Source organism: Ursus americanus, chromosome 36 (genome assembly GCF_024610735.1).
Source record: "Ursus americanus isolate L20-20 chromosome 36, mUrsAme1.1.p, whole genome shotgun sequence".
NCBI classification, from domain to species: domain Eukaryota; kingdom Metazoa; phylum Chordata; class Mammalia; order Carnivora; family Ursidae; genus Ursus; species Ursus americanus.
The window spans coordinates 11,929,086-11,952,662 of NC_142162.1; the positions used below are offsets into that span (position 1 = coordinate 11,929,086).

A 23,577-nucleotide genomic window follows, 5' to 3' on the forward strand; every position below is an offset into this window, starting at 1 on the left:
GTACTGAAACTCAAGCTGATTAAGTTGATTGGTTATCCTTATTTATTGCCTTCTGTCTTCTTTTATATGTTTTGTCACTACAGTTAACCATTTCTAGGTGGACAAGAAGAAGTTTTGGAACTCAGCTCAATAAAATGTTTCCACTTCTAAAAGGGATTGTAATGTTGGAGAGGCAGCAGTGAAATAGATAATTATTGTGGTTTTAAGGTCATTTATGGATATTATATGTTCATCTTTGTTTATGGGTGTGAATATGTTTATAAATTATGACAACTAATTTAACATAAAGAGGAAATTTTAAGATAAGAATATATATGTATCTCTGTACATATACATATATATGGATTTATAAGGAAGTGTAAGTGGTTAACAAAGCATTTTCTCACGTATGTATATTTTTCACCTCCTACAACAGTATAGTGAATTTAGTAGTATTAATGTCACTATTTTATATATAAGGGACAAGACTTAGAGAATTTAAATGGCTTTCCCAAAACCATACAGTTGATAAACAGTAAAATTATGACTTGAATACTGAACTAGGACATTGACTCCCAGCTCAACATTATTTCCATTTCACAGTACTGCCTTTTAGAAAACAGTGAGAATCTAAGTTACTATTTGAAAAGGGGATGTTGTCATTTAAAATTCCTCTTGCTGTGATTTCTGTTGTACCCTAGGTATTGTGTGGGTACCATAGGAGAAACCATATTAACACATAAAATATTTCCATCATCATGTAAGTTTCCAGACCTTTGCACATATGTTAGGAAATAATGATAATACTAGCATTTACTGAGTGCTTTCTACATGTACTTAATGTGAATTATTTTATTTTGTTCTTATAGCCCCCCCCCATGAGATAGGTACAGTTTTTTTCCTTACCTACCAAATAAAGAAACAGAGTCTTTATTATTTAAGTAATTTGTATAAGGTTATGTATGCACAGTAATTAATTGGGGATTTGATTTCAAACTCTTAAAATGATAGCGTTGGGGCGCCTGGATGGCTCAGTTGGTTGAGCATCCGCCTTTGGCTCTGATTATAGTCCTGGGTCCTGGGATCAAGCCCCATATTGGGGGCGGGAAGTGGGGGGGGTCCTGCTCAGCGGGGAGTCTGCTTCTTCCCACTCCCCTCCCCCCTGCTCGTGATATCTCTCTCTCTCTCAAATAATGAATAAAATCTTAAATAAAAATAAAATGAAATGATAGTGTTTCCTGAAAGAGTATTTTTTTCAAATAATAATATGAAAAGTGTTTGTGTTCAGGTCATATAATGTACAAGGTGCTTTGGATGGACTCTGAAGGGTATCTTAGATACATTAAAATTTTCTTAATTTTCTAATTTGTTTTTATGTTTATATTTGTTTTCTGGGGGAAAAAAAAAGACAATGAAGATCCTGACCTCACAGGATTGGAAAACTTCTAATTGGAATCACATGGGATTTTATGATGTTATTAGAAAAATGTGTCAAGATCAGATTGTGAGAAGCCTTGACTGACAAATTGAGTAGCTTGGGGCTTTGAGGGACTCTCAACATATTTTGAAGCAGTATTTGTGAGGTCCTCACTAAGTATGGCATGGAGTGGATTAAATAGAATACCAGTTGAGGGTAATGAAGGCATTTTGATGTAGATAAAGGGCTGGATTAGGGAGGTAACAGGAATGGAATAAGAGAGTTGTAAAGGAGCTATTTTAAAGGGCAGGTTGACTGTATTTTGTAATTTGCCATTTACCTAGTCCTTGCATTTACCTGGGAGTGGAATTGCTGAGTAATGATAATTCCATGTTTAATATTTTGAGGAACTGTGAGATTATTTTCCCAAGTGGCTAACACCTTTTACGATATCACCACCCACGTATGAGGGTTCCAGTTTCTCCAAATCCTGGCCCACAATTGTGATTATCTGTCTTTTTGATTATGGCCATCCTAGTGAGTATGAAATGGTATCTCATTTTGGTTTAGATTTGCATTTCCCTAATAGTTAATAATGTTGTTGAGCATCTTTTCATGGGCTTATTGGCTGTCTGTGCATCTTTGGAGAACTGTCTGTTTAGATCCTTTGCCCATTTTATAATTTTTTTATTGAGTTATCATAGTTTTTTATGTATTCTAGATACAAGTCCCTTATCAGATATATGATTCTTTTTCATTTCTCATTTTCATGGTGTCCAATTTACCTACTTTTCCTTTTATTGTTTTTGTTCCTTCTTGGCGTCAGATGTCAGAGAGACTTTTAAATAGAGCAGAGGAAAGAAAGAAGCAAACCCTGTACCACTTTTCCATCTGTGGAAGAATTTTTTTAGGCTTTCCTTATAGTAGGTCATAGGATTTGGGCAGCTGCAAATAACTCACATATCGGGATCATGTGGTTAGTTTAATTAAGAGGAGGGGTCAGCTAATTAAGGGGAGAGGTCAGTTGTTTTTCCCCGGACAAAGAAGTAAAAATTTATGTGATCATTTTCTTAAATTGTGAGGTGATAGTAAAGTAATAAAGCCAGAACAGTTTAGAAAATTGCTTCCTTTGTAGATTTTAAAGAATAGTACAAGCTACCTGACCATAAGGTGAGTGCGAGGGTAGTAGAAGGGTCAAAGGATCCAGTGTGGAAATGGGGGAGAGGAGAGATAGATAAAGAGGCCGCCCAGGCTGTCATTTTTTTAAGATCATGTTGGGTCTTGATAGCAATTCTTGCAAAGATTGTTTAATATGTTAGGTACGTGTGTTCTATTTCTTTGTTTTTCTGATGCTGCAAGAAGTACCCCTGATTTTAATGGGCAAATTAAAAGGTAGATGCCATTTTAGTACTGATTTCCATTTTTCCCCTCATTTTTATGAATATGTAGTTGATCTCTTCTTCCCCCTCTCTCTCACAAACGTGTGCACACATAATTTAAATAGACCAGGCAAGAAAGTCAGTATTCCTTATTCAGGAAGGACTTCATAGTGTTAAACGTGTGTATTATTGAACCAAATCATATGGCATATCACAGTCAACAGTGTAATAAGATATAAGCCATGTTTATATCCTTTCTTTTTTTAAAGTAATCTCTACACCCAGTGTGGGGTTCGAACTCACGACTCCAAGATCAAGAGTCACATGCTCTACCATCCGAGCCAGCCAAGTGCCCCTGATATAAGCCATGTTTAAAACAGCTTGGTGGATTTCTAGAGGAAAGGAGTATTCTATTACAAAATGGTAGCTTTTAAAATGGACTAATGTTAAGCATTTGAGCAAAATAAAATTAATGAAAAATTTACATTTTAATTTTCCTGGAAAGGGATCACTAACCATTAACTCACAATGTCTGATTAGGAAACTGGGTTAGGGAAAGCTGTCAGTAATAGAACAGTGTCTGAGTATTATTTTGCTCTATTCACAGATTGAGTTTTAGGGATCTACTGTTTCAGATTTCTAGAGCTGAATCACCTATATGAAAATCTACTCTCATGTTTGTCTTCTTGCCAAAACGTCCTTCCCTTAACTAGGAAAGGAGAATTAAAATATGACTTGTAGAGAAATAAAAAAGACAAACTGTGGAGTTTATCTAAAATATTTTTGTTCTTTTAAAAATGTATTTTTGCTCTTTTAAAAATGTATTTTTGTTCTTTTAAAAATGTATTTTTGCACCTTTAACCAGAAACTTCTACTTTAGGAACAGAGGAAAGGAAGATTAGAAAGATCCATAGTTTTCTTTAGCGAGTAGTTGTATCATAAGTATATTAAGGACGAAGAGGTAAAGCTTGGAATCACTTGAAAGTACAGTGGTTCCCTGGGCACATGCAGGTGTGTATATATCTTGTGTTCTACAGTTGATTCAGAGTTAGGACATTGAAAAGGTGACTTAGCCTTTCTGGCGTGTTTTTTGTTGTTGTTGTTTTGTGTTTTTTTTTTGTTTTTTTCCCCCATGTGTGAACAAAAGAGGAAAAGATGCTCCAAATTCTATGATTTCTCTGGTGGGGTACCTTAATTATCAAATGTTTGCCTCCCCTCATGCTTTGGTGCTCCTGACACACATATAACCAGCTTCACTGTTCAGGCCAGACTAGTTGGCATGCTTTTATGTTCATTCTGGATCTTTAATCCACAACAATTTAAAGTTTTCTAGTACTTTTTTACTTTTTATTTTAATTAAGATGTCTCAAAGTACATTGTAGACTGTCTTCACCTCTATTATATTAGGGTTGAGTGGGCCCATTCATGTTCACCTCTCTGGGTATTGATGATTTAATTGAGAATTCGTTAATGACGAATATCATGTTAACAGACCTTGGGTTGTTTTTTTCTTACATATTTGCCCATATTGAAACTCATGTTTTACTTTATCCGATTTAGGAGGAGGCCCTATGAAATATTCCAGCAGTAGTGTTAGCATTTTGTTAGCCAGAGTTACTTCATTGTTATTTGTATGCCCAGCCGTTTAAGTTGGTTTTCCTGTCCAGGTTATTTATCTTTTCTCATCATTGTAGAATCCATTTATACTTCTCCCTCTATTTCAACAAGTGTTTTTCCTCTCCTTGGTTTTGTTGTCTGTCAAACCTTTAACCAGGACAAAAAAAATACCCTTAATTCCATCATAACATAACATAGGCTTTTGTTTTTATTGTTGCTTTGAACAGTCCATATCAAAGAATCTTTTTAAAAGTCTTTAAAAGGAGTAAATAGTACAGCATTATTTACAATAGCCAGACTATGGAAGCAGCCCAAGTGTCCAGGGATAGATTAATGGATAAAGAAGATGTGGGGTGTGTGTGTGTGTGTGTGTGTGTGTGTATACACACACACAATACAATATTACTCAGCCATGAAAAAGAATGATATCTTTAAAAAAATGATATCTTGCCATTTACAACAACAAGGATAGAGCTGAAGAGTATAATGCTAAGTGAAATAAATCAGAGAAAGACAAATACCATATGATCTCACTCGTGGAATTTAAGAAACAAAACAAATGAGCAAAAAAGGAAAAGAGGGAGAGAGAAACCAAGAAATAGAGTCTTAACTGTAGAGAATAAACTGGTAATACCAGAAGAAAGGTGGGTGAGGGGAAAGGGGAAGATAGGGAGTGGAGATTAAAGAGTACACTTACCATGCTGAGGAAGAAAAAAAGAATAAGAATAAAGAATAAAGAAATAACGTTAGTCCAAGAGTTTTTCTTTTCTTTTCGTTTTTTTTTTTTTTTAAAGATTTTATTTATTTATTTGTCAGAGACAGAGACAGGCAGAGGGAGAAGCAGGCTCCCTGCTGAGCAAGGAGCCCGATGCGGGACTCCATACCAGGACCCTGGGACCATGACCTGAGCCGAAGGCAGACACTTAACCGACTGAGCCACCCAGGCATCCCCAAGAGTTAACTTTTGACATTATGCTTATCCCCTCAGGGAAATCTAAGAGATTAGTTTTGTGTCTTTCTCTCTCCTACCCTTCCTCATCCCACCTCAATAAATTTTGTTTCCTTGCTCTCTCTAGGTTATGCTTGCTTATTGAATCGGTGAACCTTTTTGCTCCAGACCAGCTTTGTAAGAATCATGAACCAATTTATCTGTATAGTTCAGGCTTTCTTTTGGACCTTCTTAAGGACAAGTAGAGTTACTAATCTGCTTGCCCTCTGACACAGTAGCTACTAATCACTAAGTAGTCACAGTTCTTTGAGATTATGAAAAGTCATGGTTTAGTTGTCATCCAAACCTAGTAATTTCTTTCTATTTCTTTTTAATCTAATATCTTTAACTTCTGCTTTAAAAATTACTTATATCTTTCTCGATCAACTTCTCCAATAAAGAAACATGGAATATATGAATATCTGTTCTCACTTTATCCCCAGAATAAAAGCTATTATTATTAAAATACTTTTTAAAAGTTAGTTGCATTATGATTCCCAGACTCCTTTCAGGGGTATTATTTTCTTATAAGATGCTCTCTTTTCGCCATGAAAACATGATTGTATCAGTTCTTATTTATTATCTGTCCATCATAGAATAAATTTTTAATGCAAACAAGTAGCAAAAATTTCTGAACTATTAATTTCTTGTTCAGTCTAGATTCCTGATTTTGTTTATAACATGGACTGCATATTTGATCGTAGAGCCTAATTTGACATGATGCATGACAGCCTTTTATATTTTAAATTAACGATATTTGGTAACAAGTTAATTGATTTTTTTTCCCCCATTTGTCTTCACCAGTGGATTCAGTATCCAAAGAGCGCTCTTTGGCAAGTGCATAACCTGACCGAAATGTCAGGGAACAGATGGAAAGGAGTTCTGTAGGAACTGGCTGAATAGTAGGAGTTTGACTTTCTGAAAAATAGCTTTACTGGCTTTCCTCTCCTCTAGAAGTGATATGAATAAGAGCTCAACCTTCAAATGAAGGAACAGCTGTTTTTAGGCTGGTATTCAGTAGGAGATAAAACCCTTTCAAATAAAGTCTTAACCCTATGATTGATTTATCTTTGAAGGGCTGTGAGTTCTCAGAACATCAAGAATATCTCATGATCAGATGTAAATACAGAAAACATAGTTTATAGCTGATAAGAGTCTTTTGAATTTTCCTAATGATTTTGCTGCCTTGATTAGGATGAAAAATTGCATTTAGGGTAATTAACTTGCTCATGATATGAATATGAAGGCAATTGAGTATACTCATGATTATATAAATGTGTTATAAAAGTTATTACAGTCAAATTCTCTGCTTATGTGCAGGTAGGATATCCATACATATTTTTAAGTTTCATCATAAAGTGCTGAAGATAAAATTCATAATGTTTCATAACTCCTTTTTAAATTATTGATTAAACTATGGGCATTTTGGCAGCCAAACAAATTTAGTGCTGATTGCTGGGGTCATCTCTGATTACTCAGCTTTTAATACATTAAAATTGGGTGTGATCTTCACAGTGAATTTTTTATGTATACTGTTGAACCAAACAGTTCTTTCTCTTATTTGCTTTAAATCTTCAGGTGGAGAAATCAGGTGCTGTATTTCTGTGTTTTTTTCTTTTGGGTTCACATAAGCATAATTTGCAAGACTTTCCCAAGGTAGGAATTAATTGTGATGATGGAAACTGAAATGTTGTTTCATGCTAATTTTATAATGTGTATATACTGAGGAAGTTAGACAAAGGAACTAAGTTAAACAAAGATTTAGAGCTACTGCCAAACCTAAAAACAACAATGGCACAAAGGAGAGAACAGAATGCAGGGTCCAAAGCCAACAAAATCCAAATGTAAATTTGCTAGTTGACAGGCATCACATGTAAATGGGCTTATTTTGGCAACTGTTGGAGTTAAAATACAAAAGACATCACTTATACAAAAGCAAAAGTAATCGAGGTTTTTTTTTTTGGTAATTTTTAAAGAAAATGGTCTTTCGAAATTTATAGTAGCCATTTAGTTTGTATGAAGAATGCTGCCTTTCACTTTTGTTAAAATCCAGTTATTGTTTATTTAATTCCATTACTAGTGTACTGTCTTTCTTCATATTCATGAAAGTTATTTTGGGTGACATAAGAAGATGTGGCCATTATATCAAAAGTTTACTGAATATATATATATTTTTAAAGTCTTGAATTGGGCCCATAGTTAGGATCCTTTCTTGCTACGTTTGCAGTATATTTTATATTGTGAATATAATTGCCATTTTCCAGCCCTCGCCTGTGTGGCATTTAGTTGATGTAATTACAAAAATGCCTTTTACCGGGGCGCCTGGGTGGCACAGCGGTTAAGCGTCTGCCTTCAGCTCAGGGCGTGATCCGGGCGATCTGGGTTCGAGCCCCACATCAGGCTCTTCCGCTATGAGCCTGCCTCTTCCTCTCCCACTCCCCCTGCTTGTGTTCCCTCTCTCGCTGGCTGTCTCTATATCTGTCAAATAAATAAAATCTTAAAAAAAAAAAATGCCTTTTACCTTATTTTGTGGCAGGGAATAAAATAAAATGAATCACTAGCTAGTTAACGGGTCTGACTCAGTTGTAGCTCATCAGATGGCCACCTACGAAGGGAAACAAAAGTGGGAAGATTTCTTGAAAGATAAAATTAAGGAATGAAAAAGATCATTCTTATAGAAATAAAAAGACATAAGAAATGGGTATCACTTTTCTTTATGTTCAAAAAACAATGATTCCTCCTCCCCATTAGGTGGTGTTATTTACATAGGAAAATTTTTCCTTTTGAGTTATTAGGTGTTCTTTTTTCTTTTAATGTAAAAAAGGACATTAACATTAGATATACTCTGAGCAAATTTTAAGTGTACAATACAGTATTGTTAACTGTATGCACACTGTTGCACAGCAGATCTCTAGAACTTTTTCATCTTGCATGATTTAAACTATACCCACTGAACAACTCCCCATTTCCCCTAGCCATTGGCAACCATTATTCTACTTCCTGTATCCATGAATTTGGCTACTTTATATATATCATATAAATGGAATCATGCAGTATTTGTCTTTCTGTGAATGGCTTATTTCACTTAGCAAAAGTTCATCTCTGTAACATATAAAAGAAATTTCTTCTTTTTTTAAGACTTAATGGTATTCCGTTGTATGACTTTACCTTATTTTCTTCATCTATCAATGGATATTTATGTTGTTTATCTCTTGGCTATAGTGAATAATGCTGCAATGAACACAAGAGTGTACATATCTCTTCAAGATCCTGTCTTCAGTTCTTTTGGATAAGTTAGTCGAAGTAGGATTGCTAGATCATAGGGTAGTTCTATTTTTAATTTTTTGCGAAATCTTCATATTGTTTTCCTTAGTGGCTGTACCATTTTACCTTCCCACCAACAGTGTACAAGGTTCCAGTTTCTCCAGATCCTCACTTATACTTAATTACTGTTTTTTATTTGTTCATTTTCTGTAATGGCCATCCTAACAGTTGTGAGGTATTACCTAATTGTGGTTTTGATTTGCATTTCCTTGATTATTAATGATGTTGAGAATCTTTTCATGTACCCTCTGGCTATCTGTATGTGTTCTTTGGAGAAATTTGGTGTTATCCATTTAATGAACTATTTAAGTCACTAAAATATCAGTGAAGTAAAAGATACTGAATTTCTTGAAGTTTTTGTAATTGCATTTAAATTGTATGTAATTGAGAAAAATTTAAATGTATAAATATTTAGATGATAACGTATATTAGACTGGAAGTAGTTCAGTATTTGCCCAGTGATTGCTTTTGGTTTAGCTTAAAATTTTTCAAAAAACTTATTTTTAAATTATATAAACTCATTTAAAACTTTTCAAATAGTACAAACTAATTTCAGAGAAGTTGAAAAGCAGTAAAAAAGGAAGACAATAAGAATCCAACTTTTCAAGTGAAACTATTAGTCCTTCTTGTATTTCCTTCCAGTTTTTTCCCCCTCAGGCATTATAGTTACCATGGTTAATATGCAGTTTGTATCTTGATTTTTTTTTTTATTTTAAACTATGATGGAAAGAAAATTTTTATTAAAAGAAGCTCAACAGGTAAAAGAAAAAGTAGAACCATTTTGTATGTTCAGATTGGACATTTTCAAATTGGAAACAAAGAAAAAGCTTTTAAGTTAAATGGGAGAAGTAAAAAAGCAGAGACGAAAGGTGGTGCCAAAATACTTAAGAGGAGAAAGTGGGAGGTGGTGATTGAATTATTGCATGTGTATCATCATAGAAACGTAAACATGAGTCAGAACACGTTACATTAAATCTATACAATCATGAGCCACATGACTACTGGGTTTTAAATTTGTTAAGAATTTATCAGATTTGTTTTTAAAGTTTTTTTTATTTATTTGAGAGAGCGCAGAAACAAGCATGAGTGGGGGTGGGAGGAGGGCCAGAGGGAGAGAGAGAAGCAGACTCCTTGCTGAGTAGAGAGCCAACATGGGGCTCAATCCCAGGACCCAGAGATCATGACCTGAGCCAAAGGCAGATGCTTAACCAACTGAGCCACCCAGGCACCCCAAGAATTTATCAGATTTTAAAAATATAAATTGTGGTTTAACACTTCTAAATTTTCATTAGTTACAGTTGACCCTTGAACAACATAGGTTTCAGTTGTTCGGGTCCACTTATATGTGGATCTTTTTCAATAAATACAACACAGTACTGTAAATGTATTTTACGATTTTCTCAATAACATTTTCTTTTCTCTACCTTACTTTATTTTAAGAATAAAGCGTATAATATAACATACAAAATATGTGTTAATCGACTGTGTTATCAGCAAGCCTACTTCTGTTAACAATAAGCTATTAGTTCAGTTTTTGGGGAATCAAAAGTTATACATGGACTTTTGACAAATAGGTAATTGGTGCCCCTATTTTCCCCACCCCCTCCATGTCATTCAAGGGTCAACGGTATTTTTATTCTAATGAACTGCTTGTTCCATTAGAGAAAGTCTTCAGGGCATATATTCTTTTGTTAAATGAATCATCATGCTCAGAAAGATTTCTAGATTTATGACTGATTTACCTTACTAATTTTTCTTCTTTTCCAGCTATTCTAATATTTTATCAGTCTTGCTTTTACACATTTTTTTTTTCTGGTCAGAATTAAGAATGCATCTTAACTTCACTGTGTTAGAATTAAAAATGTTTTTCATTCACATGTGACTTTCAAGTTAGTTTCTAACAGGACTATTTTTAGGGCAGCATCTTCTGCCTGGAAATAATGCAGTATTTGCAAAGGTTCATAGATTTGTTATGTTTTTGATACAAATATATGTCTTGAGGTCAGTGAATATAAAATAAAATGTAAAGAAGCACATAAGGGAAAAACTTAATCTGTTTATTGACTTTAACTTTATTATTTGTGGTACTGATGCCTACCACACGTAAAATGTAAAAAGCAAACAAGAAAAACTTGGTGGTGGTGGAGTGAATGACTAAGTATGATTCCTCACTCATAGTAGTTATTCAGTAGATGTTTATTGAATAGAAATTGTTAAATTGGAGAAACAGATCTAATTAGTGACATAATGATATTTTCTGTCATGCGTTACCTTATCTTTTTAAACAATCCACTGAAACATTGCAGGGAAAGGGTTTTGTGAAGTTAGTTAATTGTAAACACTTAGAAACTACTACGTGCAAGATGCTCTCCAGGCATTTTATATGCTGTCTCATTTAGTAGGCAGAGCCAGTGTTACCTGATTTTTTTGTAAATGAGAAAACTGAAGCAGAGAAAAAGATGTGACTTTCAAGTCATATAACTTAAACTATGTTTGGCCTAATGCCTCAAATCCTTTGTTCACCCCTGTAATATGAAGATACTATTTCTTTTTTATTTTCTTTGTATTTTCATAAAAGCAGGAAGAACCAACGTTGATTTGGCATAAACTTAAATGTCTTTGCAGTCTGAGTATCTTTACAGTAGGCTCCAGATACGCTTATGGTTCAGCTTTGATAGATGACATCATTTACTATAGTCATTTATGTTGAGGAGGTTTTTTTTTTGTTTTTTGTTTTTTGTTTTTTTTAAGATTTTATTTATTTATTTGATAGAGAGGCGGTGAGAGAGGGAACACAAGCAGGGGGAGTGGGAGAGAGAGAGAAGCAGGCTTCCCGCTGAGCAGGGGGCCTGACGCGGGGCTCGATCCCAGGACTCTGGGATCATGACCTGAGCCGAAGGCAGACACTTAACAACTGAGCCACCCAGACGCCCCATATGTTGAGGAGTTTTAAACACAGAAGATTGTTGCTTCAGCAGGTTATCAATATTCCAGTCAGAGAGGAACTGTTGGTTAAGAAGCAATATCATAAATGGGAAATCCAACTTAGGTTCAGCCACTTCTTTTTTTCTCCCAATTTTTCTCCCAATTTTTCTCAGTGGCAAGACTGCCAAATAAGTTCTCTCACAATGAGAATGAAAAGACCTTTTCTGAAGTTTCAGACAGCTTACATTTATTGAGCATTTCCTATGTGACAGATGCTGTTTAAGTGCCTTGTAGGTATCATTTCATTCTCATCCTTAGTCTGTGCGTTATGTACTGTTACTAACTTCCAGTTTTTGAGAATGACATAGTCTTTTTTTTTTTTTAAAGATTTTATTTATTTATTCGACAGAGAGAGAGACAGCCAGCGAGAGAGGGAACACAAGCAGGGGGAGTGGGAGAGGAAGAAGCAGGCTCATAGCAGAAGAGCCTGATGTGGGGCTCGATCCCATAACGCCGGAATCACGCCCTGAGCCGAAGGCAGACGCTCAACCGCTTTGCCACCCAGGCGCCCCAAGAATGAAATAGTCTTAATAGAGTTATCGTATGCCTAGTAAATGGAAAAGTTAGGTCCAGTGGCCTGTAAACCATATTTTCCTGATACGGCTTTTTGGTAGTCAAGAGTTTACTATATGTATTGTGTCCTTAGTTAAGCTGAAAAGACAAAGTGAGAGACTAATGAGAGAAATTAGGTATGGAAGGAAATCAGCTAGATCCATTTTTTTTTTTTTTGGCACTCTTAAACTTCTGGAATAAATAAATGTTTAGAATATGTCAAGTTTTCTTCACGCTGTCAATAAATATCTTTCTCTTGAATGTACAGTTCAGTGAGCTTGATAAATGTATACACACCCATATATCCAAGGGAGGAATTGAGAGGTTTTTCTGGGACAGCAGGAGATATAGAACTCAGTCTGATCAAAGGTAGGAATGCAGTTTTGAAGAAAGCCAGGGCAAGCTGCGCCAGGGGTTTGAATATTGAAAAGTGATGGGAGGATATTGTGTATGGATATAGAGTTGGATAAGTCAATACAGTTCAAGCCTTTCTACTTTGAGACTGACAGGTGGGTATACCACTTAGGATTGAGTGTGTGTTCACTTGATGAACTAACTAATGGAAGACACAGATCTGTTTTTAATTACTTTGAAATCAAAGTATGGTGATTTTTTTCTTTCTCTTCTCTCCTAAAGCAGCTCTGAACAGTTTATAAACTCCTCATACTTGCCCATCTTTTCTTCTCTCTTGTAAATGACATAATTGAGGAGATCAAGAATCCAAGTCTAGTTCCTTGCTCTTGGGGCAGAAATCTATTTAAACTATGTACTTCATCTTTACAAATTCTTTGGATTGAAGGTTTTAAGGGTTTTAACAGGAGGATGATGACTAACTCACCCAGAGGCCATAGGACAAAGTCAGAATGGGGTTCCTGCTTTAGGAAATACTACCAACTGAAAGTATTTTGTCAGCATTTTATCACTGACCACTTTTTCCAGAGGGTTTTATATATTTGAAAGATATTCTAAATGATATTTAGAAAACATTTTAAATGATACTGAGGAGTACAAACAGGTTATTTTATCACAGATGTTTATAAAATAAAATTGTGAGATTCTAACCTGTATTTCAAGGTTAGCAAAGAAGTGGGTCTATAAACAGTTGCATTAGGTTAGACTCTCTTGTACTTATATCTTGAGTACCATCTTATTTTCAAAAAGACTAACAAGGTAATGATTTCATATGCTTAAACCTATTTTGAAATAATTATCAATTGAGTAATTTAATGGAGTGCTTAATATAAGAAATTGTAATGGAGGTAGATGACCACAAATAGATTGGGTTATGGAGATTTTCACATTGAGCAGCAATTGAAGATCAACTTTTAGGAGTGAGTAGTATGTTATTGCAGTAGCACAAAAGTATTACAAAAGTATACTTAATTTCCTCCCCTTCTGTTCTGTGTGGATCATGAAGGAAAACAAATATTTCTGAAAATTTTATTTAAGAAACTTCAGCTTCAGTTGAGAAATACCTTCCTCTTAAATATTGAGTGTAAAACGCATATTTCTAAAACATGAATTTTTCTATCTTTGACTTGCCTTAAATTTTCAAAAATAACTTTGCATTTACCTTCTCACCCTTTAATTTTAGGTTATTTCCTGGGTGTAATTGGATGGACTTACCAACTTTAAGCCACCATTCATACTCTTTCAGTAAAATTGTAACCATGGTGAAAGACCAAATCTTCTTTCCTATTTTGAAAAAGGCAGGCATTTACTGTGTCGTTTATGTAGTTTTTCAGTATATTATTTTAGTTTGTACTAACTTTTCATTTATTTATGTACTGTTTCTCCCCTGGGAAATTACAAATTTTTAGTTATATGTGCACAGAACCATGTGTGCTCATAATGTGATAAAAGTCACTTTTAATCTGATACTGATTTAAAATAGTATTTTGCACTTCACAGTGTAAATAACCTTCTTGGATTAATTCTTCAGAAACTTCTGAAAGAATTTATCATCTAACAGTCTTTCCTTAGGCTCTTTGTATAGTCCTTCAAAGCATATTTATTTTAAATATATGATAGCACTGTGATGTTTGCATTGGTAATGATTGATAATTTTATTTCGTATTGCCAGTCCCAAAATTGGGAGAAATGGATATTTATTGTAGGAATAGATAATATTTGAAAGGTAATGGAAAGAGAGAGCTTGGGTTTGCACTTTTTTTTTTTAAATGACAAAACTCTTTCAGGTGTTTGCCCTCCATTGCTTCAACAAAGACTATCAGATCACCATGCTGCTGGACACCTAGGTGGCTCAGTTGGTTAAGTGTCTGCCTTTGGCTCAGGTCATGATCCTGGAGTCCCAGGATAGAGTCCCTCATCGGGCTCCCTGTTCAGCAGGAGTCTACTTTTCCTTCTGCTCTTCACCCCACTCTCTCTCAAATAAATAAATAAAATCTTATTAAAAAAATCACCATGCCACTTTGTATCAAATCACCATGTCATTCTGGCCACATGGGTATGGACTTCTATTTGAACTTCAAGTAAATACCTCTAAATGTCAGTATCTTTTTCTTTCTTATGGTCTCTAATACTGGGGGCCAATTGCTATGGATACCCACTAAGGTTTTAAAAGCTGTAGTTTGACTATGGTACTGTTCCTTGTTTTTAAAATTTAATCTTCTGTCTCTCTTCATTCCAAGTTGTACTTTGTTAGTATTTAAGTATGGGGTTTTTTGGGGGGAGGGGGCAGTCACCCAGAATAAGAGTATAACATTTTTAAAGCACGTAGAGGGAGGACCTCTCTTGGGGTATAATTTACATACAGTGAAATAAATGGATTTTTTGGGGGGAGGGGCAGAGGGAGAGGGAGAGATAATCTTTTTTTTTTTTTTAAGATTTATTTTATTTATTTTTTAGAGAGAGAGAAAGAGAGAGGGTGTGAGCCAGTAAAGGGGCAGAGGGAGAGGGAGAAAGAGAATCCCAAGCAGACTCCCCCACTGAGCACGGAGCTCGACTTTGACCCAGTCCCAGGACCCCGAGATTATGACCTGAGCCAAAATCAAGAGTCGGAATCCCAACTGACTGAACCACCCAGGTGCCCCAGGAGAGAGAGAATCCTAAGCAGGCTCCATGCCCAGTGTGGAGCCGGGTACAGGGTTCAGTCTCACAACCCTGAGATCATGACGTGAGCCGAAATCAAGAGTCCAATGCTTAACCGACTGAGCCACCCAGGTGCCCCAAATGGATCTTAAATGTACAGTTCAGTGAGCTTGATAAATGTATACACACCCGTATAATTAATACTTCAATCAAGATAAAAACATTTCTCTCATGCCATGTTATGAATACAGTGACATGCTTCCAGAATTGAACGTTAATTTTCCAAGCTGCTGGGAATGTTGGTGGACAACTCTCACCAGAGAGTTTAAGAGTTGCCTTCTGCTGCAGGGAACTATCTTGATCTTGTCACACCTACTTTCTGGGGGCTGCGTGTATCCGATGACTGGTCAATGCAGTGGTAGGGTAGGGGGAGAGGTATAAAGATCTTGGTCCACTTGCTGCAATTTAGGACAGTTTCTAAGGCCTATCCCAGTTTGAGAACTGCCCATGTGATGGTCTAAGGCATTTGTTGCTGTTGTATCACAATTCAGCTGCTTCTTGTACCCACTGTGCTTCCTTCACCTCATCATAGGCATTGAACATAAAAGGACTTCTTGAATACAGGTAGTCCATCTAAAGAGTCTGTTTCCTGGGAAACCTAACCTGTAGCACCTCAGAAAGTTCTCTCATGGCCCCTTCCAAACAACCCCCTACTTAAAAAACAATGATCATTCTTGTTTTATTACCTTAGATTGGTTTTGCCACTTCTAGAATATTATGTAAATGGAATCATATAGTATGTTCTCTTTTGTGTCTGGCTTCTTTGCTAAAAAGATTCATCCAAGTTGTGTATAGCACTTCGTTCTTATTGCTGAATTGCAGTGTTCCATTGTGTTAATAAAACATCATTTATTTATCCATTTAGGTGTCTGCAGTCATTAGAAATGTTTTTAAGTGTTTGGCTATTGTGAATAAGGCTGTTAGAAACAGTCTTGGGTAATTCAGTTTGCGAACATAAACATTTTTATTTCTCCTGGAATCTCTCAGTCATATATAGAAATATGTTTAACTTTCTAAAAAATTGCTGAAGGGTTTTTCAAAGTGATTTCACTATTTTATACTCCCACTAGCCATGTATGAGTTCTAGTTGCTCTATGTTCTTTCCAATACTTGAATTCTTACTGCTATGTTATATTTAGTTTTATCATGTTGTTTAATTTTTTTGTGCCTTGGTTCTTCCTTTCTCACTTCTTTTTGGTTAATCAAATATTTTTTGTATTCTATTTTTATTTCTTTAATGACTTTTTTAGCTGTACCTCTTTTAATTATTTTTAAGGGTTGCTCTAGGGATTTAAGTATACGCTCATTACAGTCTACATGCACTTTATGTTTTACCATATCAATATAAAATTAAGAATCTTGAATTATTTCATTTACCCTTTTTATTCTTTGTTGTAAAAGTATTTTCAAGTTTTCAAAACAACTTCATACTTTCTGCTTTCAGTAATCCTGTGCACTTTAAAGAAAATCAAGGAAAAATGGTCGTTTATCCTTACATAACTGCTATTTCTGTTCTTTACTTCTTGTGGATCCAAATTTTATCTGGTGTCATTTTTCTTCAGCATGAAAACTTTAGTATTTCTTGTACTTCAAATCTCTAGGCAGTTATTCTGAGATGACTTTTTTTTCCTCTTAGAACTTTAGTGATGTCATTTTATTGTCTCTTGCCTCCATTGTTTTTGATGAGTGGTCAGCCTTTATTTATATCAATTTCCCCTTATGTAATTTGTCTTTCTTCCCTCTGGTTGAATTTAAAATTTCTTTCTTTGTGTTTGCATTCAGCCATCTGATGATTGTGTGTATTGTTGACGTTTGCTTTGTATTTTTCCTGCTTAGAGATTATTGAGGTCATTGGATCTGCATGCAGTCAGTGATGTTTTTCACACATTTGGGAAGATTTTTGCAATTTTTTCCCCCAGATGTATATTCTGCATCATTTTCTCATCTACTTCTCATATTCTGATTACATTTATTTTAGACTATTTATTATTGTTTAACAAGTAGCTAAGGAGCTATTTGTTTTTTCCAATATTTTTTCTACTTTATATTGAATAATTTTTTATTGATTTCTATTCCTTTTCACTTACAATTTCTTCTTCTATTTACAGTTCATTGTTTGGCTCATTCAGTGAATTTTTATTTCATTTAATACAATTTTAAATTCTAGAATTTCCATTTACTTTCCTTTTTTTTTTTTTTTTTTAAATATGGAATGCTTCACAAATTTGTCTGTCATCCTTGTGCAGGGGTCATGCTAATCTTCTCGGTATCATTCCAGTTTTAGTATATGTGTGCCAAAATGAGCATTAGAATTTCCATTTTCAAATACATTTCCATTTTCTCTGCTGAGAGTGTCTCATCTGTCCATTCATTTTGACCATCTTTTTCTTAAAGTCTTTGAATATATAATAGCTGCTTTAAAATCTTTTCCTCCTTATTCCAACATCTGTGATCTCAACATATAGAGTGTTTTTCCTGAGTTCTAAGTCATATTTTTATTTCTCCACACCTGTATTAATTTTTTATTTTGTATTAGAAAATGTGCAAGATGTGCTGTAGTGGTTTTGGTTTCTCGTCTGCAGAGGTTTGGTTTTTGCTCTGGTAAGTAGTTACATTATTGGTCAGTTATCTTGATGCTTGGTTTTATGCTTTGTTAAAGCAGGTTTGTAGAAAGCCCAAATTATTTACCAAGCATCCCTGATTACTTCCCTCCGTGGTATTAGTATTGAAATCTATGGTCACTTATTTTAGCTTTGTAGATATTACTTCCAGTTGGGTTTCTTATATTGCCCCTTATGTTTATGTTGTTAGGTCAGCCAAAGATTTGAGGGGAGTTAAATGTAAATTTTTGGACCTTCCCCAACTGTGGCTTTATCCTTTCTATGATTCCCCTCCTTACTTTCCAGCCACACTGGTGCTCCCAAATTCTGTTTTCTTTAACAAAGAAGATAGTAACTTTCTGCTTGTTCAACCACAATATGCCATGCTATGGAGTGTCTTCCTTTCCAGTTTCTGCCTACTTGTGGTCACCCTTCCTTGCCTTTAAATAGTTTTAAAAAATTCTGCCCATAGTTTATAATTGTTATTTTCAATTGAATACCTTAGAAAAATGGTCACTAGAACATTTTGTTGTTCAATAAACTTTTTTCACCCCATAAATATTCCTTGTACTACTTCTTAATCAACTGTACTGTAGAATCAACCACTGTCTTTATTTTTATCACTGTGATTTTGTTTGTTCTGTTTTAGATCAACATATAAATGGAATCTTTTGTGTCTGATTTCTTTTACTAAGCATAAGGTTACTGAGATTTATGCATGTTGTTGTGTGTACCCCCAGTCCTTGTCTTTGTATTGCCAAACAGGATTGCTTTGAATGAATAAACTTCTTTCTTTCCTTCTTCCTTCCTTTCCTTCCTTTTTTTCCCCTCCCTCCCTCTCTTTCTCTCTCTCTGTCGTTCTTTCTAAATGATTTTTATTTATTTATTTGAGAGAGAGAGGTAGAGAGCATAAGCCAGGGGGAGGGAGACGGAGAAGCAGACTCCCGGCTGAGCAGGGATCCCCACATGGGGCTCATTCAGTCTCAGGACCCTGAGATCATGACCTGAGCTGAAGGCAGATGCTTAAACTGACTGAGCCACACAGGTGTCCCTATTCTTTTTTTTAAATTGATGGTCATCTGGATTGTTTCCAGTTTTAGCTATTATGAGTGCTGTCGTTAATATTAATGTAAAAGTTTCCTTGTGACTATGTTTTTTCTCACTGTATCTTGGGCAAATACATAGGGATAGATTGTTGTATCATAGGGTATGTATATTTTTATCTTTTAAGAAACTGCCAGGGGGCGCCTGGGTGGCACAGCGGTTAAGCATCTGCCTTCGGCTCAGGGCGTGATCTCGGCGTTACGGGATCGAGCCCCACATCAGGCTCCTCCGCTATGAGCCTGCTTCTTCCTCTCCCACTCCCCCTGCTTGTGTTCCCTCTCTCGCTGGCTGTCTCTATCTCTGTCAAATAAATAAATAAAATCTTAAAAAAAAAAAAAAAGAAAAGAAAAAAGAAACTGCCAGTTTTCTAAAATGTATCATTTTACATACCCACAGGCAGTATGTAAGATTTGGTATACAGATCTTATTTTTATGTCAAGATTATATTCTGTTATTTAATGGAAGTCATTGTTAGTGTATATTTTTAATTGCTGACAAGTACTTTTGATAAACACTCCTCTATTTTTAAACTAAAAATATTCCGAGATAAAGATTTCAAGAGTGATATGATTTATTTACATAGGCAGTGACTTAAGTTTTCCAGCTAGTTGTAATCACCCCAAAGGTGGATGCTGTGGTAGGTTTTTGATCTAATTACTCATCTTTATAAGTTGTAGATATTTTTAAATGACTTAAATTCAGTTTTTTTATGGGTTAGACATTATGAGAGTTCAAAATTTAGAAATCTGTACATGGCACTAATTTTTGCTTATATGGTCCTACAATAAATATAGCTGATTGTGAACAAGAGAGTTTTAGTTCATTCCGTTAGAGCACTGTGCTAATAATGTCAGGGTCTCAGCTAAGTGTCTTCTTAATGTGGTTTCTTTTGTGTTTTGGTCATCAGTTGTGTCCTTTATGAAGGCTACTTTGCAAAATCGTATTGTTAAGTGAGATTGGGGAGAATCAATATAAGTGGATAAGTAAAAAGCTGTACCTGCCACTAGAAAATCTGCCCTTATATTAATTTCCGGTGTTATTTAGTGTATAAGAGCCTTTTTTTTGTAATTGAGCTTGTTCTATGTATTCAGCACCGTAGGTGATACAGAATAAGAACTGAATGTGCTCTTAAATTAATTGGAGGCTGCTTGTTAAATGGTGTTCACTTAAGAACAGTTATAACTTCTGTGCTGTGTGACATAGATTTTTAAGTTCAGTAAAAGTATTGAAGAGGACTGGGTAAAGATTAATGAGGTTGGGCAAGTTGTACAGCAGAGGTGGAATTGAAAGTGAGCGTTAAACCAATAAGACTTAATTAAGTATAGAGGAGGTAGAAGTGCTAGAGGAATAACAAGAGCAATGAAATGTTCATAAGTGATAGGTACTATGTATTGTAGATACGCCTCATGGTTACAGTTGAGAGTTTGGTAAGACACTGAATGACAGGTGCTTGAGGGTGGGGTTATTGTGTCTTGAGCATCTCTGTATCACCAGTGCCTAGAATCCTCCCTAAACCATCGGCGTGTATGCCATAATAAGAAATTAGTAAGTTTTTTGATTCCTAGGGTTAGAAGGGAAGAAGCCATTGTAACTGGGTTTTCAAAGGTTTTGAGCATAGGAGGGACAAAACCCAGCACAATTGACAGTAAACATTTGTAGAACAGATGATTAAATATTCCATTTCAAGTTGAAGAATTTGGGATTCATTTTCTTGGTAGTGGGGCTCTGGAACTGTTTACTTTTTAAATCCGCGGGTAATGTGTTTTATAGGCTTGTTTTAGGAAGATTACATGGACAGGATATTAGAAGCTAGTGAAATGTTATATAATGGTGTTTTAGGAAGATTCAGAGAGACTCTAGGGAAAAAAAAGTCTAAGTAGAATATCCTGAAATCCCAGAATAAAAAGGAACAGAAAGGCTGCTTCAGGAGACCTTCGTAAGGATAGGGATAGGGAGGGAGAAGAGAAGGGAGAATCAAAGATGATGCCAGTTTACAAGTCCAGTTGACCTGCACTATTATAGTACTACCTTCAATATTAGAAATATTAATAATTAGGGTCCAAAGGCATCTGAGGAAGAGATGAAGGACATACAGAGGATTTGGTATTAAGATATATGATAGGTTTTAGGTAATGGCAGGAAAACCAAATGAAAGTTTCCAGCAAGTGTTTGATGATTTAAGACCCAAAATACAGAACTAAGATTAAGGCTGGGAATGTACATTGGAAACCTCATTTGGAGGAGACAGTCAAAATCATAAAACTGAATTAGTTGTCCAAAGGGTAGAACATAAAATGAGAAGAACATGGGATGCAGAACAGGTATTTTTAATTTTCACATGGAAGAGGAAGTGATTCTATGCAGAAATAGAGGCCCAAAGGTTAATGTCAGCAAATCCTAGAGAGGCATCGTGGTTAACAGGATTAAATGCCATAGAGTAGAGGTAGGCAAAATATGATCCATGGTCTGTCACCTGTTTTTTGTAGATAAAGCTTTATTGGAACAAACCACTGTTCATTTGTTTATATTTTATTTATGGCAGCTTTTGTACTACATAATAGGGTTGAATGGTTGTTAAGGAGAGTGTATGGTCTGCAAAGCCTAAAATAATTATTGTATGGCCATTCACAGGAGAAGTTTGCTGACCTCTGATACAGAGATGTAAGAAACAAAGACCAAGAGAGGGCCTTTGTATTTTATTTTAGGATAACCTTTGATGATTTGAAAAAGTTCCGTTTTATTTTATAAACAAACATTTACTTGAGAGTCTTCTGTTTGCCTGGCGTTTGGATTTGCTGCTGTGGTCTTGGAAGAGACTAGGCAGTAGCAAGAGATTTATTAATGAGTGAGTAAATAAATTGTAAGGAGTGCAGGTGGTCAATGTAAATTTTTGTTTTGTGAGTCTAGAAGAAATGAGTCATAGTTTAAAGAATATATGAGGAAGAGATTTTTAAATATAGGGAAAATATGAAGGAAAATTTTTTATGGAGTTCTTCTGAGAGGCAGAGTGTGTCGCCATTGCAGGAATTAATGGTCTAAGACTTGAACGCAGGGAGTACACAGGCCTCATTACAGGAAATGAATAGAATTGTTTGTGGAATTAAGTTAAGAATAGTAATTGCTCACACAGCTGTTTTTAAATAGCAAATTGTGTTAGGTAATCAGCAAAAATCCACTAAAATGTACTTGGTAGTTATGCAGAAGCTGCTTTATTGGTACTGACTTATGATCCTAATGGGTACTATAAAAACAAACAAACAAACAAAAAACCTGTCTATGCAGTTTTCACATTGGTATGCTACTGTATGTTTTTTTGTTTAATGTACAAGTACAGTTGTAATGTTTTCATCTTCCTTTCCCCACCACCAAACCCAAATATAATCGTCTTGTTCAAAAAGAGCAGCACCATGAACTTTATGAGCACGCAGAGCAATGAGGTGTGTTCTCATTGAAAGGAGTAGTATCTGTTTGATTGCTTCTCTGTTTGTCTTCCTCCCTAGACAAAAATGGAATGTTTCATTCTGTGGTGGGATTTGGGAAAGTAATTTTTTTCTGTTTTTCTCTGTATTTTGTTGGACTGTTCTTTGGTTCTTTCTTTTAGATATGACTGTTTCTTAAGCCTCCCTTTTAATTTATTTGTTAGCTTTCTGACGACGCCTTAGTTTGTTTGTTTGTTTGTCTGTTTTGGTAGCTTCTCTAAGGATGTTTAATACACATCATTAACTTCTCACAGTCTATTTAGAGTTAATATTGGTACCAGTTCACATAAAATGCAGAAATCTTGTGACCTTACAAGTCTGTTTACTGCTGCCTTGCTTTATGTTGTATTTTTCATTTGTATTACTTCTAAGTATATTTTAACTCCTATGAGAGAATGTTGTGCAGGCACATTTTAGAGATATTGTGGGTTTATTTCCATCCAGCACAATAAAGTGAATATTATAATAAATTGAGTCAAATGATTTGCTTTTCCAGTGCATCTAAAAGTTATATTTACACTATATTGTAGTCTGTTAAGTGTGCAATAGTATGTCTAAAAAAACAATGTACACACCTTAATTTAAAAATACTTTACTGCTAAAAAATGCTAACCATCATCAGAGCTTTCAGCAAGTTGTCATCTTTTTGCTGGTAGAGGTTCTTGCTTTGATCTTAATGGCTGCAGACTGATCAGGGTGATGGTTGTTGAAGGTTGGGGCAGTTTCTTATAATGACAGTTTGCTGCATATAATGAAGTTTGCTGCATCAATTGCCTCCTCCTTTCACAAATGATTTCTTTGTAGCATCCGCTGCTGTTTGATAGCACTTTACCCACAGTAAAACTTTAAAAATTGGAGCCAGTCTTTTCAGACCCACTGTTGTTTTATCAACTAACTTTTTTTTAATGTTCTAAATCCTTTGTTGTCATTTCAGCAATCTTCACAGCAACTTCACTGGGAGTAGATTCCATCAAGAAACCAGTTTCTTTGCTCTTCCATAAGAAGTAGCTCCCCATCCATTAAAATTTTATCATGAGATTGC

At 35.2% G+C, this 23,577-nt stretch overlaps 1 protein-coding gene and 1 non-coding gene across 8 annotated transcripts in view; one reads left to right on the forward strand and one right to left on the reverse strand.

The window, feature by feature from the left end:
• TCF12 (transcription factor 12) overlaps positions 1–23,577 on the forward strand; it is a 352,252-nt gene that overhangs the window by 111,399 nt on the left and 217,276 nt on the right. The gene's annotated exons all lie outside the window — the stretch shown is intronic.
• On the reverse strand, positions 17,554–17,659 carry LOC123789187 (U6 spliceosomal RNA). The gene has a single exon (XR_006778716.1). It is a non-coding gene; the product is annotated as a U6 spliceosomal RNA (small nuclear RNA).